This window comes from Hemicordylus capensis, chromosome 3 (assembly GCF_027244095.1).
Source record: "Hemicordylus capensis ecotype Gifberg chromosome 3, rHemCap1.1.pri, whole genome shotgun sequence".
NCBI lineage: Eukaryota > Metazoa > Chordata > Lepidosauria > Squamata > Cordylidae > Hemicordylus > Hemicordylus capensis.
Window position 1 is genome coordinate 183,566,397 of NC_069659.1, and position 24,837 is coordinate 183,591,233.

Consider the following 24,837-nt stretch of genomic DNA (forward strand, 5'->3'; position numbering starts at 1 on the left):
ACAGAGACTATGAAATACCATAAAAGAATGAACAATTAAAACATTCAATACTGTTTAAAAACCCTGGTGATGGTGATGTTTCTGCTTTATATGCTGTGATGTTAGCACATTTGGTAAAATTTGATGGACAGCAAGGAGAAAATATTTATAAGAAACAGAAAGTGATTACTTGCGACAGTGAATGGGCTATCACAGAATGTTGATATCATTAGTCATTTTTTGTTTGTTTACATTATTATATCCCGCTCTTCCTCCAAGGAGCCCAGAGCGGTGTACTACATAGGTTTCTTCTCACAACAACCCTGTGAAGTAGGTTAGGCTGAGTGAGAAGTGACTGGCCCAGAGTCACCTGGCAAGTATCATGGCTGAATGGGGATTTGAACTCAGGTCTACCCTGTCCTAGTCCAGCACTCTAACCACTACACCATGATGTCACAATATACAGTTTTCATATTATCTCATATGCAATGCTTTTCAATAAAGTGCATTCACATTTGTTTGCCAGTCATCAGGTAATCATGTAGTCATGTAGTAGATGCCAACTGACCAAAAGGAAACCTGACCTGCTCTTGTGCATTTAATAACAACCTGATCTGCAGAAATCAGCAGGTGAAGTTTCTTCATGTCACAGAGAAAAGCATTATCATCTGCTAAAGTCTGCAGTCTGAGATGCTGCTAAAGGTTCGAGAGCAGTGGCCAATAAAAGTAAGTGGTTTGTGGGTAAATCAGCCCTGTAACAGCAGCACATCTCAAAAACAAAAGCTAGAGTTTAATAAGGACAGTAAAAGATTACTCTCTTTCACAGACAGATATGACTACAGAGAGTGGACCAAAATGATAAAGAATGGTTACAGTGAAGACAGTAGTAGAGATCTGGATCAATCCTATTTAATTTGACAAGACAGAGGCAGGAATGTGAATGACCTCTTTGCAAATTGCACCACACATGCACACCTGATTAATGACTAAGGTGAACAGTTTGTGAATTACAGCATGATTAATTGAAAGTGGTGGATTTCAATCCATGTGCTTGCCAGATATGTGAAACCGAGTGAGTTGCTGTGCCTGGCTCCCCGATTGGAGGCTTGACACTTGGGCAATTAAACCAGCCAGAAAAGAATGTGGCAGCTGCCTTCCCAAATAAAGCTCTGCATGTTTATGCAAACACAATTACTTGATGTCTATGACAAACACATGCAAAATTGGCTGGGCAGCAGCCTGTATTCTTGCCTGCTGTTTTTCTCCCTGTCAGCAAAGGATTCAGATGATAGGTGTCTGTGCAAACTGATGTACTCTAATAATGGCCAAGTTTTCTCAGGTTCAGTTTGCAATGGGCTCACTTAAGATGAGATCATTTGAGTTCAAGCTGGATAACAGCCCAATTATTTTAAAATCTGGTTTGTTCTGAGCTCCAGGTCCTGGTGTGCGCCTGATGATATCATCAGGAAGTTTGAGACGCCAAATTCCTCCATCCTGAACTTCAGCTGTATCACTAGTTTATGTTTCCCTTCTAATTTCATTTGAAGTGGACTCCAGTGACAGCCTAGGGAAATACAGAACCCAAGTGAGAAATATCAATAGCTTTATAGGGAACTCTTCTGGCTTCCCATGAAATTACTTAGAAATCTTCCTGAGAAGAAACCCCAGATTTGCTTTGGCTGAAATTTCAATGGCAACTCTTTGTGCTAGCTGTTAGCTGATACATTCACATACTTCTTGACAGCTCAACACTCTAGTGGAGATTCACTTTATCTTCTTTATATTTATTTCTCTAAGACGTAACTGTGGCTAATCCCATGCTTGGCAGCTAGGGATGTGCACAAATCAATTTTTTTGATTCAATTTGTGCCCAAAAGAAATCACCCCTGATTTGTTTTGTGTTCAAATCTACCCCCCAAATCACCCCAGATTTGATCTGTATGTGCTTTGATTCAGATTGATTTGGACAACTTTACAAGGTCCTAAGGGCACCAAATGTGGGTGGTAGGTAGGTCCCCATGGGTGTCAATTACCAACCAAATTTCAAGGCAGTGGGACACTTGGCTGATTTTTAATTAATTATTTTTGTTTTTACTGATTTTGAGCATTTCTGCCATATGAAATAATGGGGATTCAATGTTGCCATGTCCTAACCCTAATACGTATCTCCAGCATTCTTTTTCTTTTTTTTCTTTTAAAGCTAAGCTCTAGCCTTTGTAGAAGTGGAGTTATGGAGCAAAATGTGTGGTCATTATTTTTCAAGTGTTCAGATTCTTTAGTGTAATTTTTCCTCATAATGAATCCCTATGAGGATTCATTGCAAACCTTCATTTCTTCTGTTCATTTTGACTGTCACTGGACAGTGCCAACTGTCAACTGCCGTGTGTCAACTACAACCCCCCAAACACATACACACTGGAGTACTTGATTCATTTTCTAGGTATTTTGAAGTGTTTAGATTCCTTGATGTCTTCATTACACATCTTCATTTCTTCTGTTCATTTTGACCCCACTGCTTTGCAGGTGGGGGCTGGGAATTAGTGGCATCCCATGTTCCAACTACCCCCCAACCCAAAAGCTGCTGGGTACTCAGTTTATATTTTCGGAATTTTTGAATTGTTTAGACTGTTTGGTGTATAATGAATCCTCATAGGGATTCAATATGAGGAAAGGTTATTAGACACCAAAAAGCCTAAACACTCGGAAAAAATCCTAGAACATAAACTGAGTAGTACCCCACTGCCTTGTGGGTGGGACGGGGGTGTAGTTGACACATAGCACTTGAGAGTTGGCACTGACATGGGAGGAGAGCTAGTCTTGTGGTAGCAAGCATGACTTGTCCCCTTAGCTAAGCAGGGTCCACCCTGGTTACAAATGAATGGGAGACTAGAAGTGTGAGCACTGTAAGATATTCCCCTCAGGGGATGGAGCCACTCTGGGAAGAGCATCAGAAGGTTCCAAGTTCCCTCCCTGGCATCTTCAAGATAGGTCTGAGAGAGATTCCTGCCTGCAGCCTTGGAGAAGCCCCTGCCAGTCTGTGAAGACAATACTGAGCTAGATAGACCAATGGTCTGACTCAGTATATGGCAGCTTCCTATGTTCCTATGTTCCACTGTCCAAAAGACAGTCAAAATGAAAAGAAGAAATGAAGGTGTGTAATGAATCCTCATAGGGATTCATTGAGAGAAAGTTATTATACACCAAAGAATCCAAACACTTGAAAAATAGTGACCACACATTTTGCTCCATAACTCCACTTCTACAAGGGCTGGAGCTTAGCTTTTTACAAAAAAAAAATGAAAGTTGGGAATATGGAGAATCAAATCGAATAAGCCACAATTTGATTTAGATCTGAATCTAGCCAATGGACCACAGGGGTGATTTGTCACCAAAGCACACAAATCAGCTAAATTCAGGTACAAATCAATTTGTTCCTGAATCAATTTGCAAATCCCTAATGGCAGCTCTTGTGAGAGTTCAGAGAGCTGCCAGATAGCCACGGGATGGGCTTGAGCTAAAAATGTGGCGGCGGCCGGCCAAAGAAGATGATGGGCGGGCAGCCAGCAGCAACCGGCAGGTGGGCAGGTGGAACGGCTGTGACCAGCAGGCAGGCGCAGCGGGTGGGCGGAGCAGAGAAAGCAGGCCTGCTGGCCGCTGAGAGGAAGTGCTGCAGTGGGCTGGAGGAGGCGGCAGGCCAGCCAGCCGCAGGAAGGAAGTGCGGTGGTGGGTTGGAGGAGGTGGCTGGCTGGCTGGCCACCAGGAGGAACTGCGGTGGCGGGCCGGAGGAAGCGGACGGATGGCCACCTAGTGAGAAAAGGTGGCCACCAGTGGGAGGTGGCGGGCTGGAAGAGGTGGCGGGCTGAGGCGGCCGACAGGAGGGTGGGTGGCCGGCTGAAAATAAACACTGGCAAGTGAGCAGGGGAAGATAACGGCTGAGGCAAACTAGAGGCGCATATGTTCTGCACCCTCCCAGCTAGTTTTATTTATCTATTTATTTATCTATTTATTTCAGGTGAACCTCCCAAAGCGGTTTAAAAAAACTTGAATAAAGAACAGAAAATCATGCCACAGATTTACATCAGAGGAAGATGGCCCCTGGTCACTCTCTGTGGTGGCAGTTGGGAAAGGTACGGGACACTTCAGCTCAAGGAGCTGGATAGTGGTAGCTCCCCATCCTGTGTCTTTATCTTCCCTCCTCCACTCAGAGCAAGATGGTCCCTAGTTGCTCTGTGGAGGCCATTGGGGCAGCATTATCTCCAAATCATCATATTAGATTCTCATGTTATCTCATGCCTGTCATCCCCCCCCCCCCCCACAAATGTCCACTAGTTTCACTTCTTTATTTGTGGAAGTGAGCTTCAGTTTAAAAAACACTTGTTAATTTCAGGTTTGTACAAGATCCTGCTTCATGATGTGTGCAGGTTTCTAATCCCCAAGAATCAAGCATTGAATTCACTGTAAATGCAAACTGATGCCCAGTGAAGCATATGCAAAGAATGAATCAACTTCATTATGAAAGAACAGGGCATATGCTAACGACCTACCAAAAATATGGTAATGACTAATCCTCCACAAAATGAATATGTAGTGTACGCACTAATTTGTCAAGTTTTACATTGCCAATGGGATTGATCTATGCACTTTGCAAGAAAATCTCTGAGTCCAGAGAAGTTAACTTAGACATGAATGTTTTTAAGTCTAGACAAGTTCATTATGGGCTACAGAAAAAGTAAAAATGCTGCCCCATTTCCGCTTTGCTGGCCTTCAGGGGCATGCTGCCACTGTTTGCATGCCAATGAGGGAAGGTGGAGCATGCATCCAGAAGTAGTAGCAGCTCCTTTGGTGGCTGGCTTCTCTCACCATGTTCGGTGTAGGAATGGAAAGAGAGAGAAATGGGGGGGGAGGGGGGGATGGTGCCTACACAGCATCATAACAGTGAGAGAGGCCGGCCAGTGAAGAAGTTGCTCCCACTACTGGATGTATGCTCTGCCCTCCCTTGCTGCTATGTAAACAGCAGTGGTGTGCCCCAGAAGGCTAGTGGTGAGGGAAAGAGACCTGGCATGTGGCCATGGTGGCATCAGCACTAGTCTAGGGTGTGGGGCTGGTGTTGGGAGCATGGTGGTTCTGTTGTTTGGCTCCAAAACTTAATAGCAATGAGCCGGCACTGAGGCTAGGGAAGGGCTCCTACCAATCACAGGAAGCTTACAAAAAGTATATACAAGGATCCTGCTTTAGCTTTGGCTCATTTAGATCAGGGAGCTTTCATGAGTTGAGTCAGGTCATCTATGTAATTTCACAGTCCCTTTGCTCCCAAGACTGAGTCATAAGGGCTAGCTCAGGGACCACATTAATGTTCCCTGGAACATTAATAATCAGGCTGTAGGGACTTTTGAACAGCTCAGTATGAGCTGTGATTCGTCTCTGAAACTTGGACAAAAAAGTAGATGAGACTTTGATGGTTAGCTGAAAACCCACTGAAAATATGAAGGTTTTTTTTAAAAAAAACAATGATAAAGGTAAAAATAAAAATTCTGCTTCAACTTATCACTGTTTTTTATAGAATTATCTCAGTTGTTTCTTGCAAATGTGCAGTTGTTATCCCTCCTGAGATACGAAACTCTCTCTTCTTGTTTCCAGTTGTGGGAAGGCAATGGTTGAATTTCATGTTGGCATGCATGCCCTAACTTTGCAAGCCAAGAGGAAAGTCTCAGAAAACAGATGAGCATTGTTTGAACACTTTCAGAGAAAGCTTGCAAATACAGAAATGATTCAGAATCAAGCTGTGGGGAGTTCACCCATCACTAACCTTCAGCAGAAATGTGTCACCTTCCCCTTGCCAAAATTCTCATAAAATATTCTCTACACTATGCTCTGGTTATGTAATATCACTGAATTATGAGGCAAGATCCAAAGTGCTATGAAGCAATGCATAAAAATGGAAATAATAATAAATAAGCACTTTTCTATCACACTTCCAAATCTTCAAAGCATTTCATACAAATTATCTTGCTGCATTCCCTACAACCCTCTAAGCAAAAATTACCAGGGTAGAAAAATAACACACGCATACACGTCTTTTAAATATCTTTTTAATGTTTGTCATCTCAGATTTAAAAATCCTCCTCTTTTTCCAACAGGAGCTGGATTGAAATAATAAAATCCAGCTCTTGGCTGCACATTGAGTGAAAGCCTGTGAATGTAGCCATCTCTGAAATAATTATTTTGTAAAGCCACCTAATGGCACAGCGGGGAAGTAACTTGCCTAGGGAGCAAGAGGTTGCTGGTTTGAATCCCCACTGGTATGTTTCCCAGACAATGGGAAGCACCTATATTGGGCAGCAGCGATATAGGAAGATGCCGAAAGGCATAATCTCATTCTATGTGGGAGATGGCAATGGTAAACCCCTCATCTATTCTACCAAAGAAAACTACAGGGCTCTGTGGTCGCCAGGAATCGACACCAACTCGATGGCATAACAACGACATTACAAAACTAGAGTGGATGAAGCAGAAAAGGAAAGGAGGGAAGTGTATTATTAAGATGCCACTGACCTTTTTCTCTCCTTTACCATGTGGAAAGTAAAACCTATGCTTGGTCTATCTGTAAGAAACTGGCCATACAAGTCAATAATTTGGACTGGCGGTATATCTAGTGTCAAAATTTTACCAGCATTTTATTAAACAAGGATGTCTCATGTAAACAAAATGCAATATACACTTGGTAAATAATTATTTGTTTAAAAAAGTAAATAAATTGATAATTTACCGCTCCCCATGACATATGATGTCATGCATCATACAGTTATGCCTGATGTATATTAATGACTGTCAAAATGAGATGTGTTATTGTTACTGAAAATCCAGTAAAATAGTATTATTATTGGAACCCATTTAGATCATAACGTGTCGATATAACCAAAACCAATATCGCAAATGGATAACATTTCAAAATAACTTTTAAAAATACAAATGACTATTATTCTGCTTTCCTTCTCTATTGCTTTGAGCAGGAACATTCCCTTCCACCTCAATATCAGCCTCAAAGACAACACAGGAAATAATATACTGCTGTTCTTGCCATGCATGGGACCTCAGTTGGAGTATGGTATGTATGATAGCCATTTTCTCCTGGACCTGATGCTGTCCCTGGAGTAGGGATGTGCATGGAACCAGCTGGCCTGGTTTGGTTCAAGTCCAGACTCGAACCTGACCGGGCCAGTTCGGTCTGGCACTCCCTCAAACCCCACCCCCGTTCAGTTCAGTCTGGGGGAGGGGTTCACAAGCTTTTGGGGTTCTTTTTTAGTTTTTTTTTAACCTTTACTCCCTTTGGGGGAGTTCTTTGAGGCAGTGGGGGGTGGGGTTCATGGAGGTTCCCCCTCCCCCCACCGGTTTCCTTTATTGCTGCCAGCGGCCCGTGCAGCCGATTTTTCGGCCTGTTCGGGCCTTTGGACTTAGGCATGGTGGCCATTTTGGATGCTGCCGCACCTGCACAATTACTCTAAAATACCTGAGTTGGATCAGAGTTGGATCTCTTATCCAACTTTGTTCTCAGTCACAGACAGTAGACTTTCAGCCATGTGGTTTATGAGACCACAAAGAATATGACAGGGGGAAATGCTAATGAATGCCTCTCTAAAAAATGCTTTCAAATGTCCTGCCACAAGATAGCCACATCAAAATATAATCACTGAACAGTCTCTACTACCATCAGTGGTGGCTGGTGGTTCCTGTGGCTGGGGGAGGGAGGGGTGCTACGGAGGGCAGGTGGTGGGTGGAGCCACAGGTAGTAAGAGATTGAACCAATTGTGGGCAGCTGTGGTGGTAGAGCCAGGATTAGGCAGGTGCCTTAGCAATAACTGGCAAAGTGTAGATTTGTAGTTAATAAGTGGGGTCAAAATACAAACACACACACACAAGCACACAAATCGTAATTGCTCATCAACAGAGACACAGAGAAATTTGGAAAACATCAGTTGCCGCTCACTCACCCCCACCCCGACCGGTGCAACCCATAGCTAAAGTACACACAGTCCCTCCCTCCTTTACCAAGAACAACAATAAAAGGACAACAATAGTGTGTAGATTTGTATCCAACACCGTGGGATCAAAACACAAGCACACACACACTAGGGGTGTGCACGAACTGTTCATCTTGAACTGGGCCAGTTTGGAGGATAGATCGTGGATGGAACCGGAGCTGGGATGAGTGGTGGTGTAGGTAGTGCACTTAGAGGGTTAGCAAAACCCTTTCATTACCTCTGTCGCTACCACCCCACACTGCCCCTTGACAGGACCCAGATTACCCCACCCCTGTACTTGTAAAGGAGAATCCTCACCAGATTCACCTTCATAAGTATTAGCCTTTGAACAGCCGAACCTGTTCAGTCAAACAGACCAGATTGGCCAGTCAGTTCAACTGAACCAGTTTGGCAGCACATGGTTCAGCTCAAATTTGATTCACATTCGAATGAAACCATGATGCTGTCCGAGACTGGGGAAATCCAAGTTCAAATCCCCATTCAGCCATGAAACTCTCTGGGTGACTCTGGGACAGTCACTTCTCTCTCAGCATAACCTCCCTTATAGCACTGTTGGGAGGATAAATATAACCATGTGCACCATTCTGGGCTTCTTGGAGGAAGCACAGACTATACATGTAAAAGTAAATAGTTCTATATAAGCCACAGGGGAAAAAGAGACCAGCTACAAAAGTGGAGAACAAATACATTCTGAAGCTATAAGGACAGCTCTACCTATTAAAAAAATGCATACAAAATCAAATCAAATCTTTATTGTTACGGTCATTCGACCAGCAAAAGACAAAGAAATGCATACATAAATAACAGAAAAATCACAAGTTTTTCAATGATGCTTGCTGCAGCTATGAACCATCTCCTGTAACTCAGAGGACACCATGGGAAGCAAAGATGCATGGGGACACCCTCTCCCTACTCCATAAGGCGAGCCTCACGATCAGTGAGTCACCATAAGGGGGTTAGCGGGGAGAGCGGGCTTAGCCTGCTCTCCCCGCAGACGATCAGGGCAGCAGCCCTGGGCGGCCAGATCAGCCGCCCACATGACTGCCGGCTCTGTCATGGAGCCGGCAAGGGCTGCGGGGATCAAAGGCTGCGCAGCCCCCGGAAGTTCCAAGATACCCCACCAAGTGCATGGGGCATGTTGGAGAGACCCCCGAGCCTGGGAAGCTGCTTGCAGCCTCCCGGTGGGGGTCTCCTCATGTGTTGCTGCGGCACGGCTCCACATCAAAAAAAGTGGTCCAAAAATACACGATTAAAAAAACACATGGTTAACAGAGCGCTCGCTCCGTTAACCTCATCTTATGTGAGGGCTACTTCAGCGGGTTACCCGCTTTGAGGAAACCAGGCTCGCCTATGAGCCCAGTGGTTCTCACGCTTGCCCAAAAGTGGGCTAGGCTCCCTTAGCCCGCTTTTGGCCGATCGTGAAAACAGCCTCAATGCCTGTGGAACAGCTGGGTGCCCCTCTCTGCCCACTTGGGTGCCCACCCTAGCAAGGGACAGTTTTTTTAAATAGAGATCATTTCTTTAATTCTTTTAAAAAATATTTTCATTGCAACAGAATCCATTCCTTCTCAACATATACCATACTGCCATCAAAAGCCACTTCTGCAATTATTTGAAAAGCAGTTTGGACTCAGAAATCCACCCACATGCCCTAAAAGAACTTGCTGGCTTCTTATGCCAGTTTCTAATCTAATTAGTTCAGTCTTACAGTTTGCAATGTTTTGTGGCATATCATTTTTGGAATGGGCTATAATGCTCTCCATACAGATCAGATCAGAGAGCAAGGGAGCGAAAGCAGAGTTTGCATCCCTCCCCTCCAAACATAAAGAAAGAAGCTAGCAAAAGATCAGATTTACCAACAGCCAGCCAGCCTATGTGCTCTCTTACAAAAGTGGTGATTGGATTCTTCTGAGAACCTAAAAAAAAAAAAAAGACTTCCCCACCTTCTGGTTACTCTGATTGGTTGCCTGCGGAGTCAATCAGCCTAGTCCCTCTCTGATTGGTTTATAGGGCAGTCCTAGGACCACACACTTTGCAAAAACAAAAGTGAGCATGCTTATCGGCTCCTGCCTTATTAATATTAATATTTTAAAAGATCTGGGGCTTTTCATTTGTTCTGTGCTACCATCACCCACTCTCACAACTCTTAAAGCAGCAGCAGGCTGTAAGCAAAAGCAGCAGGGAACAGAGGGGGAGGCAGTAGGCACACAAAATGGAGGCAGAGACAACATGGCTGACTGAGAAATTTAAGGTGAACGCTGCCTACTTTGCACATAGATAAGATCCGCCCCAGACTACCATCTACTTGACACAAGACATCTGTAGACAAACAATAACTATCTGCTACTTAGCAGTGCTTCTCTTTCATTACGCGAATTAATTCTTTTGGGTGAAGTAAATACTGCAGCCCTGCTGCATCAGCATGTGGAGGGCTGGTTTTAATTCTGAAGTCTTTGCTATGCCCTTCAGTTTTTGGTCATAATGAAAGAAAAGGTGATGGCCTGAAAAGAACAAGCAAATCAGAAGAGAGTTCCACAACTGTAGTACAACAAAAATTAAAAATCCCTGCACTGCCATCTTGATCTTAGCCCACTACAGTGTAAGGAGACCATATTGACCAAAATTTCCTGCAACTTAGTATCTGCTAAAAGTCAAGGCCTATATAAACTCTCATCCATTTCAATCTTTCTGGTATGTTTGATACCATCAATCACTCTCCTAGTTTCTCTTTGCAATCTTGGCTTTCAGATCTCTGTCACTGCTTGATTTTCAGTCTTATCTCTCAAACCGCTTCTGCGGGTCTTCTATTGCTGACTCCTTATCTTCCATCTTGCTTTCCACTGGTGTCCTTCAGGGCTTTGTGCTTGATCCTGTCTTATTCACTCTCTACACTTTTCACGCACTTATTCTTTACCCTATACTTTTAGTTATCTTGATCACCACGATTTGTTAATGGCAAGCAACTGTATTGCTTTTCCTCCACTCCTCTTTCTTCTACTTCTCATTCTTCTATTTCCGGTTGCCATTCTGGAGTACCTGAGCATAACCTAAAATTCAGTATAAACAAAGCTACAAGCTATGTGTTCCCCAGGCTGAGCATGATTTATCCTCTTCAATAGGCCAGATCAGATGATGCTTCAGCCATCTCGATCCCATGTGCTGGGGAGGAGCATGAGCCCGAGTGTAGTCAGAAGTGGGCTTATCCGTTCCATCTGCTAACTGGGCAAAGAGGTATCTTTAAAGGAGATTTCTTATATTTAGCAGGGGAAGAGCAGTTGTGTCACTCCAGTGACTGTTGCTTATGTTTCATTTTTGGTTGTAAGCCCTTTGGGACAGAGAATTGTCTTCTATTAATTCTTTTTTCTATGCAGACTAGGGCTCTGCACCAATGAAATTATCAGATGCAATACGATTCTGATAGAATGCACAGAAAGTAAGCATGTGCACTATCGCTGTTATGGCCTGACTCACACAACCTCTGAAAAGGCATTGCTAATGTTGAGTCCCTATTTCACCATGTGGGGAAAATATATACAAGAACAACAAATAACAGAAAAATCATACTGAGTCTGCTACCACAACCACCGATTCCTGGGCAGGGTGGGCTAACCCAGAAATCTGTGGTCATCTGAGGAACTGGGAGGCCTCCCGATCCAGAAGCACTCAGGTTAAAAGTGAGGTCAGAGACAAAGAGAGCCATCCTACCATTCTGTTGGGGTCATTTGCAACTCTGGCATGATTTAAATTGCTCCCAGACTGCCGGTGGCAAAGTTTACCATAGAATTCTGTGGAATGTGGGGCCAGGCAGAGTGGCACAGCTGCAATACTGAGGGCTGCCTCTCTGCTGCGCATGCAATACATTGTGATATATGTGGAGACGCCAGCTCGCAATTTCAGCAATGGAGAATGCTGCTGCAGCATTCGTGTAGGTGCACAAGCTGCAGAGCCCAAAGGAAGCTCTGGTTGTCTGGGAGGTAGGAGCGTGTCTTCCCTCCAGCCAACCCCATATGGTCCCGAGAATGAGCCTACTAACCATGTGGTGAGGTGTCCCTTTAAGAAAAGAGCATATGGGACTCACTGAAACACCCAGTTCATTAAAACTCAAAGTAAAGTCTTAGAATGTGAGAAAAAACTCTTGGCTGTAGAAGTGGAAAAGAATGTTGAGTCAGTGTGACCTGGTGCAGTGTTTCAAGAAAGGCAGGACATATTGTTCTTCAGCCAGATTGCAAGGAGATAGAAAACAATGCAAAATGTATTTTTTTAAAGGGTGGAAACTCTGGTAGCATATGAAAAACAGCCTTGGAACCAATAGAATGTTATCAGTTTGATGACAGGGGAAAAGACTAAAAGATTAAGGTTATATTTCCTATGCCTCTAAATCAGTCATTTGTGGCTATTATGGCTGAGGAAAGAGTCACCAAAATGAAAAAAGGTGGCATAGTTAGAGAACAAATAGATTTTGAATGACGAAAAGAACTACAAAATGCATCTCTGATGGAATTTTTAATGAGCCCACTCACTTCTATTGGATTTTTGGAGAACCAGTGCTTTGCATTAGAAATAAAAAAGAACAGTTGCCAGAGTAATAATAGCAGCTGAAAGCAACTGTATCCAAGCCCTCAGAATAATCCATTTACATACAGCAGTTATCAACAAGCAGATAGTTATTGGCCAGTTGAAGTCACCAAGTCTTGCTGTTCAAGTTAACTTTTTTAAGATTCTAGAATTTATGTGATACACTAGAATTAAAATTCATGGAGAAAACTCAGAGCCCATTTTAACATGACACTGGTGGTGTGGCAGTTACTTCTGTAGAGCTCCTTCATGCACTGCTGGGGTAATGAGAAAAGCCCCAGGTCATGTTTCCTGCAGCAGCCCCACCCCACTCCAGCATCACCTCAGTGTTGTAGAGGAAATACTACACTCCAGGTTCTTTCTAGGTAGCGACCAACACCCTTTCCATCAGATTCAAAGCACTTTATTAGGTAATGAGAATCATGGCCAGGCCTTCACCTAACACACGCAGGTGATGGGTGAATCACCCCACAGAATGGTGGTGAGATATTATATACTCATTCTTATCTTTATGTTAATAACTAGCTATACATAGGCTCTTGTAAACTGAGCATCCTCCTCCGATAGAATCCGATCATGGTTCTTCTAGACAAGATACATTACGGTCCCAACTACACATGTCCAATCTTGAGAGTACAGTAATCCCATTGTTCATTGTTCCCTTCAAGCCCCTCCTTATCACACATTCCAAAAATCATCAGTTCATCCTAAACAGTAACTTTGGTTCACTTTCTCATCAGGGATTTAAGGCCTAGTAGCCCAGATTTCTGCTACAGTGTCAGGGAAAGAATTTACAATACAAAAGGGAGAACATGTGAAATCAAAAAATCTCAATCACAATACTGTGTTAATGGAACACACAAATGCAGTGGAAAAATAAATAAATGGTATAATCAATCCATATATTCATATATTGCTGTCAAACATAATGTGCACATTGGAGACAAGCTCCTATATGGACCCAGAGAGTATAGTTTCTAATGTTTCTTTAATGTATCCTTAATGTCTTTGATAATAAACCTCATGGGTCACTGAAGAAATGAAGAGTTATGGGTGCACACATTCCAGATCCTGGAAGCAGAGCAGCTGACTAAGATAGATGAATTCCAAGTTCGAAGCCTTGAGCAGCTGACTGAGGTGGATATGTTCAGATTTCCAGAGGTCCAAAGTGCATAAGAGTAGTCCTTGAAAACTGCCTAGGTACCAGTTTTTTTGCCATAGCTTCCTCACGAAGGACTATGAAAATAAAAGCACAACACTGTCTGCTACAATGTGGATTGCAGCATGATATTGATTATTATACCATTTATTTATTTTTCCATTGCGTTTGTGTGTTCCATGAACACAGTGTCAGGGAAGGCTGAAGCTGGCAAGAGTAGGATCAGTAGCAGCAGTAGTAGCAGCAGCAGCAGCAGCTTGGGGCTTCCCACGTTTTCCCCACAGAAAAAAGCTGCACTGCACATCAAAAGTGTAACATAAGAAAGGAACTATACTTAAATATTGATTGGATGTTCACCCTGAAATAGACCTTTATTTCCAACAGTAACACACAGACATTCAGAAGTAGAGGTAAGAGCATTCCTTCTGTTCAGTTCCTTCATTGTTCTTTTTGTTTCTCTGTTCTGTTTTCTATTCCTTGGGAATTCCGTTTGAACTAGCAGAATTTCTAAAATCCATTCCAGAACTGAAATGTACAGTTTGCCACAACTTTCCATGCACTTGCATATTGCATTTGTTTTCCCACCTATGATTCACATGTGTACATGGATGAAGCCTCAATTGTAATGTCACAGGGCTGGTTCAGAAAATATGGCTGGCAGCACACATGGACAGAAAGGAAACATGCCAAGAGCGCACCTGTTGGGAGGCCCTCCACAGATGTCCTGACTCCATCCTGGTGTGTCACTTAATCACGTGTAGGGGCTGTTCATCTGAATTGCCCCTAAACGCATGCTCCAAGTAATTGTTTAAACAAATTCTTGGAGCGTGTGTTTAGAGGTCATCGTACCCACCCACAATTATGGGATGTCTTCTATAGAGGTCCCAATGACTGCACCCTTAGTACGCCCCCTTCCTGTTCACATATGCTGCTGGCCATGTAATTCGAACTGGCCCACATCATGATTTCATTAATGTTATTTTTGTGCAGTGTTTTACTGATGTGTGAGATGCATTCCTGCACATGAATAAAACACATTACAAAAATAATTGTGATACAGTCTTGCCATATCCCTCAGTAACACATGGGGGCTGTTCATCTGAATGGTCCCTAAACAAGGACTAATTTTTAACACTCTTCTTTCTCCCATCTTGGTGTATATTTGGATTTACAGATCAGTTACCATTTCTCAAAATTCTTATTTTTCAGGTGGGGATTTGAAGAGTAGAGGTAATTATATGACCTGGCAAAAGTCATATAATGAGGAAGAATGAGTTGGGTATATGCAGCAGGAACAAACAACATTTAAAAAGTATATTTGAAAAGGTAAATGAAATAAAGATAATGTGTATTTTGAAATAAAGGTAAGGGAGAAATACTTTAAATAGCTATTTCATACCTATTTTCTACTGGAAAAATAAAAATGCCATTATAGAACTACTGTGAAGATAAAAACTGTAGAGAAAAGAACAGTACTTAGAACATAGCACTGTGAAAAACATAGTGTAGGAGTTCTTATTAGGCTAGCCGGAAGATGAAAGTATTTTCCAGGATGCTGAATAATAATGTAAAAGCTTAATATATCAAAACAAAAGAAAACCTGTAGGCTCACAATAATATTAAGTTGCAACCAAACAGAAGAAAACTTGACTAAACCAAGGAAATGATCCACTGTCTCCTAGGCACAGCTGCATGAGTTGCCAGAAATATGCAGATGACACTCAGTTCTGTCTCTCCTTAACACCTGATCTTAGGGAGGCGGTGGATGTTCTGGGTCGGGCTGGAGGCAGTGATGGGCTGGATGTGGGCTAATATACTGAGATTGAATCCAGGCAAGATGGAGGTGTTGGTCAGTAGGAGAGCCAATCGAGATGAGGGAATCCAACCTGTTCTGGATGGGGTTGATCTCCCCTTGAAAGAGCAAATGCCCAGCTCTACTTTTGGAAGCTCAGGTAGAGACGGTGGCCAGGGGTGCTTTTGCACAGCTTCGCCTAGTGCTCCAGCTGTGTCCCTTTCTTGAGAAGGCAGATATGGCCACAGTTAGCCAAGCCCTTGTCATGTGGCAGCTGGATTACTATAATGCACTCCACATGGGGTGTATTCAGAAACTAGTGCAAAAGGCGGCAGCTAGGATTTTATCTGGAGTTGTCCTCTGGGATCATATTACACCCATTTTGAAAGAGCTACATTGGCTGCCAATTTGTTTCCCAGTTCAATTCAAGGTGCTGGTTTTGACCTTTAAATCCCTTAACTGTTTGGGCCCTGGCTATCTGAGGGACTGCCTACACCCAAGGGTTTCCGCTGGCTTGACAAGGTCATTGGAGGGGGCTCTGCTCCGCATGCCGACAATGAAGGAGGCTCAGCTGTCTTGCATGCGGGACACGGCCTTCTCTGTTGTAGCCCCCAGACTCAGGAAAGCTCTCCCTGTGGGCATCCACTCCTCAGTCTACATCACAGTTTTTAGAAAGCAAGCAAAATCTTGGCTTTTTATCCAGGCTTTTATGAGTATTGTTTTTGTTGCTGCTGCTCTGTATTTTATGGTCTCATTGTATATGTTTTTGAAACATTTAATTAGATTTGTATTTTTATATTCCAATTTAATATTTTAATTGTGTAACTTTGTATAGTATGATATTACGATAAATGTTTTGTAAACCACCTTGAGATTGTTTTAATGAAAGGTGGTATAAAATCTAACAGTAAATAGAGGATTACCATAGATAATCCCTCTTTCCCTTCCTACAGGAATTTTGGTCAAATGGGGATCACAGTTCACGTACTGTTATTTATATGGGGAGGCTAGTGTTTACCTTCCACATGGAAAGCCAAGCACCATTCTCCTCTCCAGAGCTTTGGCCTGCATTTACTTCTGTCTGGAAAGTCTCCCCTTGAAAATTCATGAGGTCATTCACATGACTTCATGCCACCGCCTGGGAGGGCTGGGGGAAGGTAGGAGCTTGCCTGCCTTCCCCAGCAGATGAGTAGAAGACGTCTTTGCCTCCGCCATGCTGTGTGACCACACAAGCAGCAGTGCAGTGGAGGCCAAAGCTGGGATTGGGAGGAAGAAGTCCTCCCGCGTCCCAGAGTACCTGCACCAGCCATGCAGTACCACTCATTAAAGCAGTAGCTGTGCTCAGTGTGGCCACTCCTCCCCCCAGCTGGCTGCCCAAAATGGTGGTGGGCTGGGAGGAAGTCTTTAATCTGGTAGTGATCATCCAGATGATTGCCTGCTGAGGTCAAATGAACCTATGATTCTTTCTACCTCAGTAAAACTGGGTAGAAGAACAGGGCTACCCTAGCAGAATCTGGGAGTGGAGGGCTCCCAGTGCTCCAGACTAGGGGTGTGCAATTTGGATTTTCGGTGTTTTGATTCGGATCCGAATCGAAACACCCCCATTCTGTTTTGTATCTGAATATTGCCCATCCGAATCACCCCCGATTCGATTCGGATCCAAATTAATCCGAATCTGAATTGATTTGGGGCAAAAAAGCGGGTCCCAGGGGCAGAATAGTGGGGTGGGGTGGTAGTGCCCAATGGGTGGAGGCTACCACCCAAATTTCAGGGGGATTGAGCAGAGGGCTGATTTTTGGTGAATTTTTGAAGTTTTAGTGTCTTTGGGGCAGATTGGGGGCATAAAGTGGGATCTGGGGCAGAAGAGTGGGGTGGCGTGGTAGTGCCCAATGGGTGGAGGCTATCACCCCAATTGCAGAGTGATTGGGCAGAGGGCTGATTTTTGGTGAATTTCTGAAGTTTACGCATTTTTAAGGTTTTCCCCCATTAGGTATAATGAAGGGTGTATCACTTCACATCGGGGGGAAAGGGGTGGCCTAGAGAGGTGTGGGGTTGGTGGTAGTGCCGGGTAGTGGAAAGGAAGCTACCTGAATTTTTTCAAAGGATTTGGGCAGAGGGCTGATTTTTGGTTAATTGTTGAAGTTTACACGTCTTTAAGGCTTTTCCTCATAAGGTATAATGGAGCTTTCAGCAGCCCCATAAGTGCATTTGGGGGGTGCTGGTGTGGCCCAGATCTAGTGGTGGTGTAGTGCACATAGGGTGCCAACCACCCCCATGGGTTTCTAACCCATGGGGTACAGGGTTCTGTTGTTTCTGAGGTATTCTGAGTGTAGATTCTATGATAGCAAATGAGATTTTCAATGAGACACCATGAATCCACTCTAATTTGCTATCATAGAATTCACCAAAAATCAGCCCTTTGCCCAATCCCTCTGCAATTGGGGTGGTAGCCTCCACCCATTAGGCACAACCACCCCACACCACTATTTTGCCCCTGGGACCCGAAATTCGAACAGACATCACATCAGACCTTTTTGCATTGAAGTCAATGGGAGGCAAAAAGGCGGGAAATTCAAATAGACGCCATTGCTCAAAATGGAGGGGGGGGGGGGAGAAGGCCACAAAATGGAGCTCCGAAACATCCGAATATTTCGGGTCCGAAACAGGGGTGATTAGTTTCGGATCCAAATTTTTTCGGGGTTCTTCGGGGGTGATTCGGTTCGGATCCGAATCACCCGAAATTGGCTGTTTCGGGTACAGATCATTCTGTACCCGAAACGTTTCGCACTTCCCTACTCCAGACTACATGAGCTGTCTGGGTTACCTCAGGCAACTCATGTTGTGAGAATAGCCCCAATGGTTAACATGCTGCATGGCCAACATCTATGCACACACCTGTGTATGAATTGAGATGTGCAAGGAAACAACAAGGGCAAATCACAAAGATGGAAGAGTCTTTAGTAGTGGATAATATATCTTGGCACATTTGATCCAGAAATGATTTTCATTGGGGTCAGGGGAGGTATAATATAGTGCTCTATGTTGTAAATTGCCATTTAAAGAGTCTAGTTAACATTCCAAAGGTAATTTGTTGAATGGAATTCAAACTGCATCTGCCTGATCATTACCACTTCTAAAAAAATCAAATAAGAGGTGATGGAAGAGGAAGAAAAAAATATTGGCAAGTAAGCTATCTAAATTCAGAAAGAGGATAACAAATGATTTGGTTATGTCTCTGAGCTAGTTAAAATTTCCCAGAATGCTTTCAAACTATTGCTATAAATGTTGACCTGATTTAAATTTACTGTTAGCTTAGACTTGTGTACATATCTAAGTTTTCATTGCAAAAACCAATGGTTATAGGCATTTGGAGAAACTACCAGCAGTAAGATGTACACTCTTGTTTATGTAGTGCAATCAGAAAGACATTGCATATCTTTTTTGAAGTTTGCTAAGCATGAAATGTGTGCTACATCTGATAGTTATTGCTAGTACAATGTTGTTGAGGCCTAGTGGCTATCTTAAACGTTATGAACAAAACCAGACAAGAAAAGAAAGATAAGAAAGATTAGGAGAGACATATTCTTCTAATCTGTTGTAAACAAGATAGATAAAACAGAAGAGCAAAATCAAGTCCCCAGAAACAAGGAAGAGATTAACTCTTTCCATGCTCTGTCCTTTCTTTCATGGACTCAGTAAGCCTGACTTTCTAGTAGTTCATTTTAGTGTTACTACTGAACTTTGCCCCAACTGAAATTTTTGGAGGGTGGGTTTGTTTTGGGTTTTTTGCGCAGAAACTGTAGGAATTTCAAGGGAAGTCAAACAAGATGTGATAAGATTAATGAAAATTATCCTGTGTGTGTTTGTGCTTTTCACATTCTGATCACACTTCATAAACTTGGGCTTTCTGCTAAGTTTAAGCAATCCAGCTAGCAATATACTGTATTTACCCGAATCTAAGATGACTCCCCTAAAAAAAGAAGGTTACACCTGTAATTATCCAAAAGGAAGAGAACTCTGAATTTAAGACAACCCTCCCTCAAAAAAATACAACCTTATACTGTACACAAAAATATTTTATTATATGTAACCATAATCAATATACATAAAGAAATAGTCCTTCTGTGTGATTGCCAGTACTTCCAGAAGCACTGACCAGCACTTCTCATGCTTCATCTCACAGTTTTCCTCACGGTGAGAAAACTGGGAGTTTTTCTCATGGTGAACTGGGAGTGTGTGTTCACTAGTGCTGAGGAGGAGAGGAGGAGAGGAGAGGAGAGCTGGTCTTGTGGTAGCAAGCATGACTTGTCCCCATAGCTAAGCAGGGTCTGCCCTGGTTGCATATGAATGGGAGACTTGATGTGTGAGCACTGCAAGATATTCCCCTTAGGGGATGAAGCCGCTCTAGGAAGAGCAGAAGGTTTCAAGTTCCCTCCCTGGCTTCTCCAAGATAGGGCTGAGAGAGATTCCTGCCTGCAACCTTGGAGAAGCCGCTGCCAGTCTGTGAAGACAATACTGAGCTAGATAGACCAATGGTGTATCAATGGCAGTTTCCTATGTTCTTATGAGAGAAAGGGTCACTTGTTGCTAGAGACTGAGGTTTACTTCTGTGTAAGCAGCTGCAGAGTTTAATGAAAGCACAGGGCAGAGTGAGAGGCCCAAGTTGGGTTTACCTTTGAGAAAGCACAGCCTGCAGAGTTTGGTGCAAGTGTGATTTCTCCAAGCTCCGCAGCAGCTTACCTGGAAGTCTGTGACTGTAAATTTAAAGATACGTGTAACTTTTTTCCTGTGGAAATCAATGGATTTTATTTGATAGATTTTTAGTTCCAATCTGTCTCCTTGTGGCAACCTTTCTGCGTTTACACAGGAGTAAGTCCAACTGAGTGCAACACTTACTCCTAAATAAGTGTGCCTATATGCCTCTTCTGCTTTCCTCCTCTACCACAAGCACGATGAGGAGACACAATTCTTCTCCCTCTGAGGCAGCTACCAGCACCTGGGAAGAACACATGCTCAGGCAGGAGGAAGAGGCTTTCAGGCATGCGTCCAGGACTCAGGGGTACAGCAAGGAGGAGCACTAGCTCTGAGGAGCTGCAGCCACTGACTCTCAGAGCAACTGGTGCGGCATTACTGTTCTCTTGACTGCCACAGCAGGGATCCCTGGTACGAACATTTAAGATGCCCCCCCCCCTTGTAAACTCAAAGAACTTGGGGGGAAACTCATTCCGGATTCAGGTAAATACAGTACTTCACCACCCTCATGGAAACCTGATAATCCTCCTCCCTGATCAATCTATGGTTTCCCACAGGCCTCAAAGGGGATAAGAAAGTTAGCTATCACATATGTTCCTCTTCATCTCCTCTGGCTTTAAGAGATGCTCAAGATAGCCTTCCTCCCAGCTTTTCCTTTCTCCTGACACTAATAGGCAGTTATCCACATTGTATCTATTTCCATAGATGTGAAGTAACCAGCTGAGAAAATTTTCCAGTGTTGCTCCTTAGAAGGAACCTGGAAGTACCATTATGAGTCTCTGTTTCTCATGGGGGGAACCCTGAAATTCTGTGGGGGGTTTTACTTTGCAGAAATTTTTGTTCCACCCATACCTATTTAATATTCCATCCCCATCATACGTAACCCCTTTCTCAAGAGGTAGTCTTTTGCTTCTGATCATGCTATGATCTCCAATTATAGCTCAGAGTACACTTGTAAGGCCTGTAGCCTCATGCTTTTCTCCTCCTCAGTCAGCTGCTGGGAAGACACAGCCACCTAATTCCTCTACTTCTACTTTGTCCTTTTTGTGCCTCCCAGCACTCCCCCTCCCATTTCTCTTACTCTCCTTCCTCAGGACAGAGCCCATTCCTGTTTCCTATGGTTTTGATGTGGTGGGAATACTCCTGACACCACACATCAGGGGAGTAGCTACAATTGCTAAATGGGCAAAGAGGCACCTTTTTAATGTGGCGATTCTCTTTATTTAGCAGGAGGAGAGTAACTGGCCCCCTCCACCCCCAGCACAGTCCCTCCAGTGACTTGCTGGTGTCTATCTTATGTTTCTTTTTAGATTGTGAGCCCTTTGGGGACAGGGATCCATCTTATTTATTTGTTATTTCTCTGTGTAAACCGCCCTGAGCCATTTTTGGAAGGGCGGTATAGAATAAATAAAATAATAATAATTGTAATAATTGAACATGGCAAGGAGTTGTCCCTTGGCCCAGCTGGGTGACAGCTTGTCTTTTGATCTCCCCCTCATACCTCAGTTCACTTTTGCCCCCTTGATATGCCCCACTCTCCAAGTGGCTTGAATAAAACGAAATACAACAGCAAATAAAATGCACAAACACAATTGCAACAGGATAATGCCAGTATGGCATTCCAATGTCAGCTAAAACAATCAACCAGGAACTTTGCCTGACCCAGTAAAATATCTTCTAAACAAGGAAGAGGTGTAGAGGCCTGGGAGAGCACTGGCCTGAAACAATTCACTGAGAAAGAATTTCTATAGGGTGGGTGCCACCAATGAGAAGGCCTTCAGTCTACCACAATTCAGTTTCTGAGGGGCATCCAGAGCCCATCCTCTTTGTATTCAGAGGAACATATGGGAGGAGATATTTATTCATGTATTCTTCACATAGCATGTCAGCCTCTAGCGTACAAATATAGGGCAGATATGGAGGGTTCCGTTCAGGTGAAATATATCAGAATTTCTAGGGAAGCTGTTATTATTGCTTGCAAATTAATTATAATAGATGTTTTCATGATTTCTCTGTCTTGTTTTTCTTACAATAGGCACATTCACAAGTTTACTCAAATGGGGCTTACATCCTACTAAGTGTGCCGCTTTAGACACTTCTTTACTGGTGGTATAGTTTATATTGTCATTCACTGAAGCAAAAGGGCTTGAAAAGTTGAACATGAGCCAAAATCCACTAGTTTATGCTTCATTTGACTTACTCAGCAAGTCAGTGATTACCCATTGTGACAGTTTTGTTCACCAAGCATGTCAGAACACTGCCCTTCTGTCTCCGTGTCCTTTTGACATGCATTTGTTCTACTCTCTGCTCACTGGCCCACATCCTGCAGAGAGCCATAGCCAAGTGTGCTACCTCTCCGTTGATGGCATACAATGATGCCTGTGAACCTTACCAAATGCTCCCTTTTCTCTTTAGAAGCAGCAAGGGAAGAATGTGTGAGTATCAAAGATCAAAAGCTGCGGTGACATGATGTTACTGTGTCACAGTTCATTTTCTCACTTTGCTCAGTAAAAAAAAGGTAGATATTTAAAGGCCAAGTTCTTCAATGAATGCTAAAGATAGTACAAAAAGAATTACAGAGACTTCAAATAACCCTTAAGCTGACCCACGAGGGTTCTACAGTTACAACAACAAAAAATGTGAGTCTAATTTCAACATTTAGTTTCTTTGATGCAAATCTGCATAGAATGAAAGTATTCCTGTCAAATATCTACTCCATCTATATAATAGGATTATAGTGACATAACCTCACAGAGTGGCAATGGGTACCTCAAAGCTAAGCTACACATTACACTTACTGTGTGGAATAGTCCAGCTCTTCTTTTTTAGAACTCTGAAACACCATGCCCATCATCGCCACAGGCAAGGAAAGGTGGAGGGGAAGTCTTTCCCTGTACTACCAGGGAAGAGATAGCTGAGTCATGCTTCTAGGAAGAAGGTGCTGCTGACTGTGCCTTCCTTATGATCTGTCACACAGCTAGTCTTCCCTAATAATTAGGTGGAAAGAGCAGGAACATTAGCTATGTATGGGCACTTCAAGATTCTCCAGTTTTCTCCACATGCAAATAGGAGTCTTTATGAATTAAGTCTTCCTGTAAGCAGGAAAAATCGGATTGCTTTCCATGTGATAAGGGAAGCCGTATTGTCACTGAACATTGTTGACCAACTGTATATGGTTTCTCTCCCCAATATGATCCATATATGAATTGATCCATTGTATCAATTCATATATTGTATCAGAGATTGGAGATAGCAGAACCAGTGCTTCACATTCCTTATTGAAATTGTAAAATTATACCTGTTAACTGGTCAAGCAGAACCTTTTAAAGCAGTGGTTCTCTCATATTTAGCAGGGAGAGAGCAACTGTCCATATTCAGCCTAGCATTGCATATCTTCATTGGGTGGTGGTGGTGGTAGTGTGTATGTGTGTGTGTGTGCACGCTAGGAGTGTGCACGGAACTGTTCTAGGTGGTTTGGTTCAAATTCAAACTAAACTGCCAGTCCATGGACTGGTTTGGTTCATGCACTAGAATGGTGTCAAACCAGTTTGGCTTGGTTCAACTTTGACTGGTATGCTTGAAAAGGGGAAACTAGTAAGGATTCCCATTTACAAGCAAAGGGGGAACCCTGTACAAGCAAAAGGGGAACCCTATTGGTTTGAAAAGTGTGGGCAGGTAGGGGGTGCCTTGGTGGCAGTGGGCTGATGGGGCTCCCATAGGCAGTGCAAGCACTCTCCCCCCCATCAGTATGGGACCAATTAAGAGCTGCCACGGTGGCATGTAAGGTGACCCCTGCCCACCCTTTTCAACCCAATAGGGTTCCCCATTTGGTTCCCCCTTACCAGATTCCCCTTTGCAAATGTGTCAAACTGGGTCAAACTGGCTCAATCCAAACTGGACCCAGTTTGGCTAGAACTCAGACCAGCCTCCCTTTGGGGGGGCAGTCTGGTTCAAACTCGAACTGGTCAAACCGGGATGGTTCGAATCGAACCCAGTTTGATTTGAACCAGTTCTGCACACACTCGCTTGTGTATGTCTGTGTCTGTGTCTGTGATTGTGACCCCTTTGAGAAGAGGAAATTGTTGTTTAATAACAACAACAACAACCCCCAGTGAGGCACTACCTTGGCGTGGTTGTGGGGCTTGCGTGCTCTGAGGAAGGTGAGAACTATGCCAGAGGTCCAATCATACTGGACAGGTCTCACCAGAGGAGCCAGACAAAGAGTGCCTCTCCCATCAACAATATGGTGAGACGTAACTTTAATAATTCTATACCGGATCGGTCGTCGCCCAGGTCAACAAGGACCGCGCCAGGTGCTGGAGTCCCTGGACATCTAGTGGCAAGTGGGCAGCAGGACTCAGGAACTTCAGTTGAGCAACCAGGGCTGGAGACTACAAAGTTACTGGAAGAAATGTCTCTTAACCAAAAAAATATACGAAAAATGCCAACAAGGAAATAATGGTCTGCTATTACAAGTCTAGTCCAACCAGAAGAGGTTATTTTAAAAGAATGTACCAAATTTGGAAAGAGAAGCATCCAGA

At 43.4% G+C, this 24,837-nt stretch overlaps 1 long non-coding RNA gene across 1 annotated transcript; it reads left to right on the plus strand.

Moving 5' to 3' along the window:
* Positions 1-3,990: 3,990 nt before the first annotated feature.
* Positions 3,991-22,354, plus strand: LOC128352496 (uncharacterized). The gene is made up of 4 exons (XR_008320450.1): positions 3,991-4,106; positions 6,990-7,084; positions 14,962-15,078; positions 20,493-22,354. It is a non-coding gene; the product is annotated as an uncharacterized LOC128352496 (long non-coding RNA).
* The last annotated feature ends 2,483 nt before the right edge of the window (positions 22,355-24,837 follow it).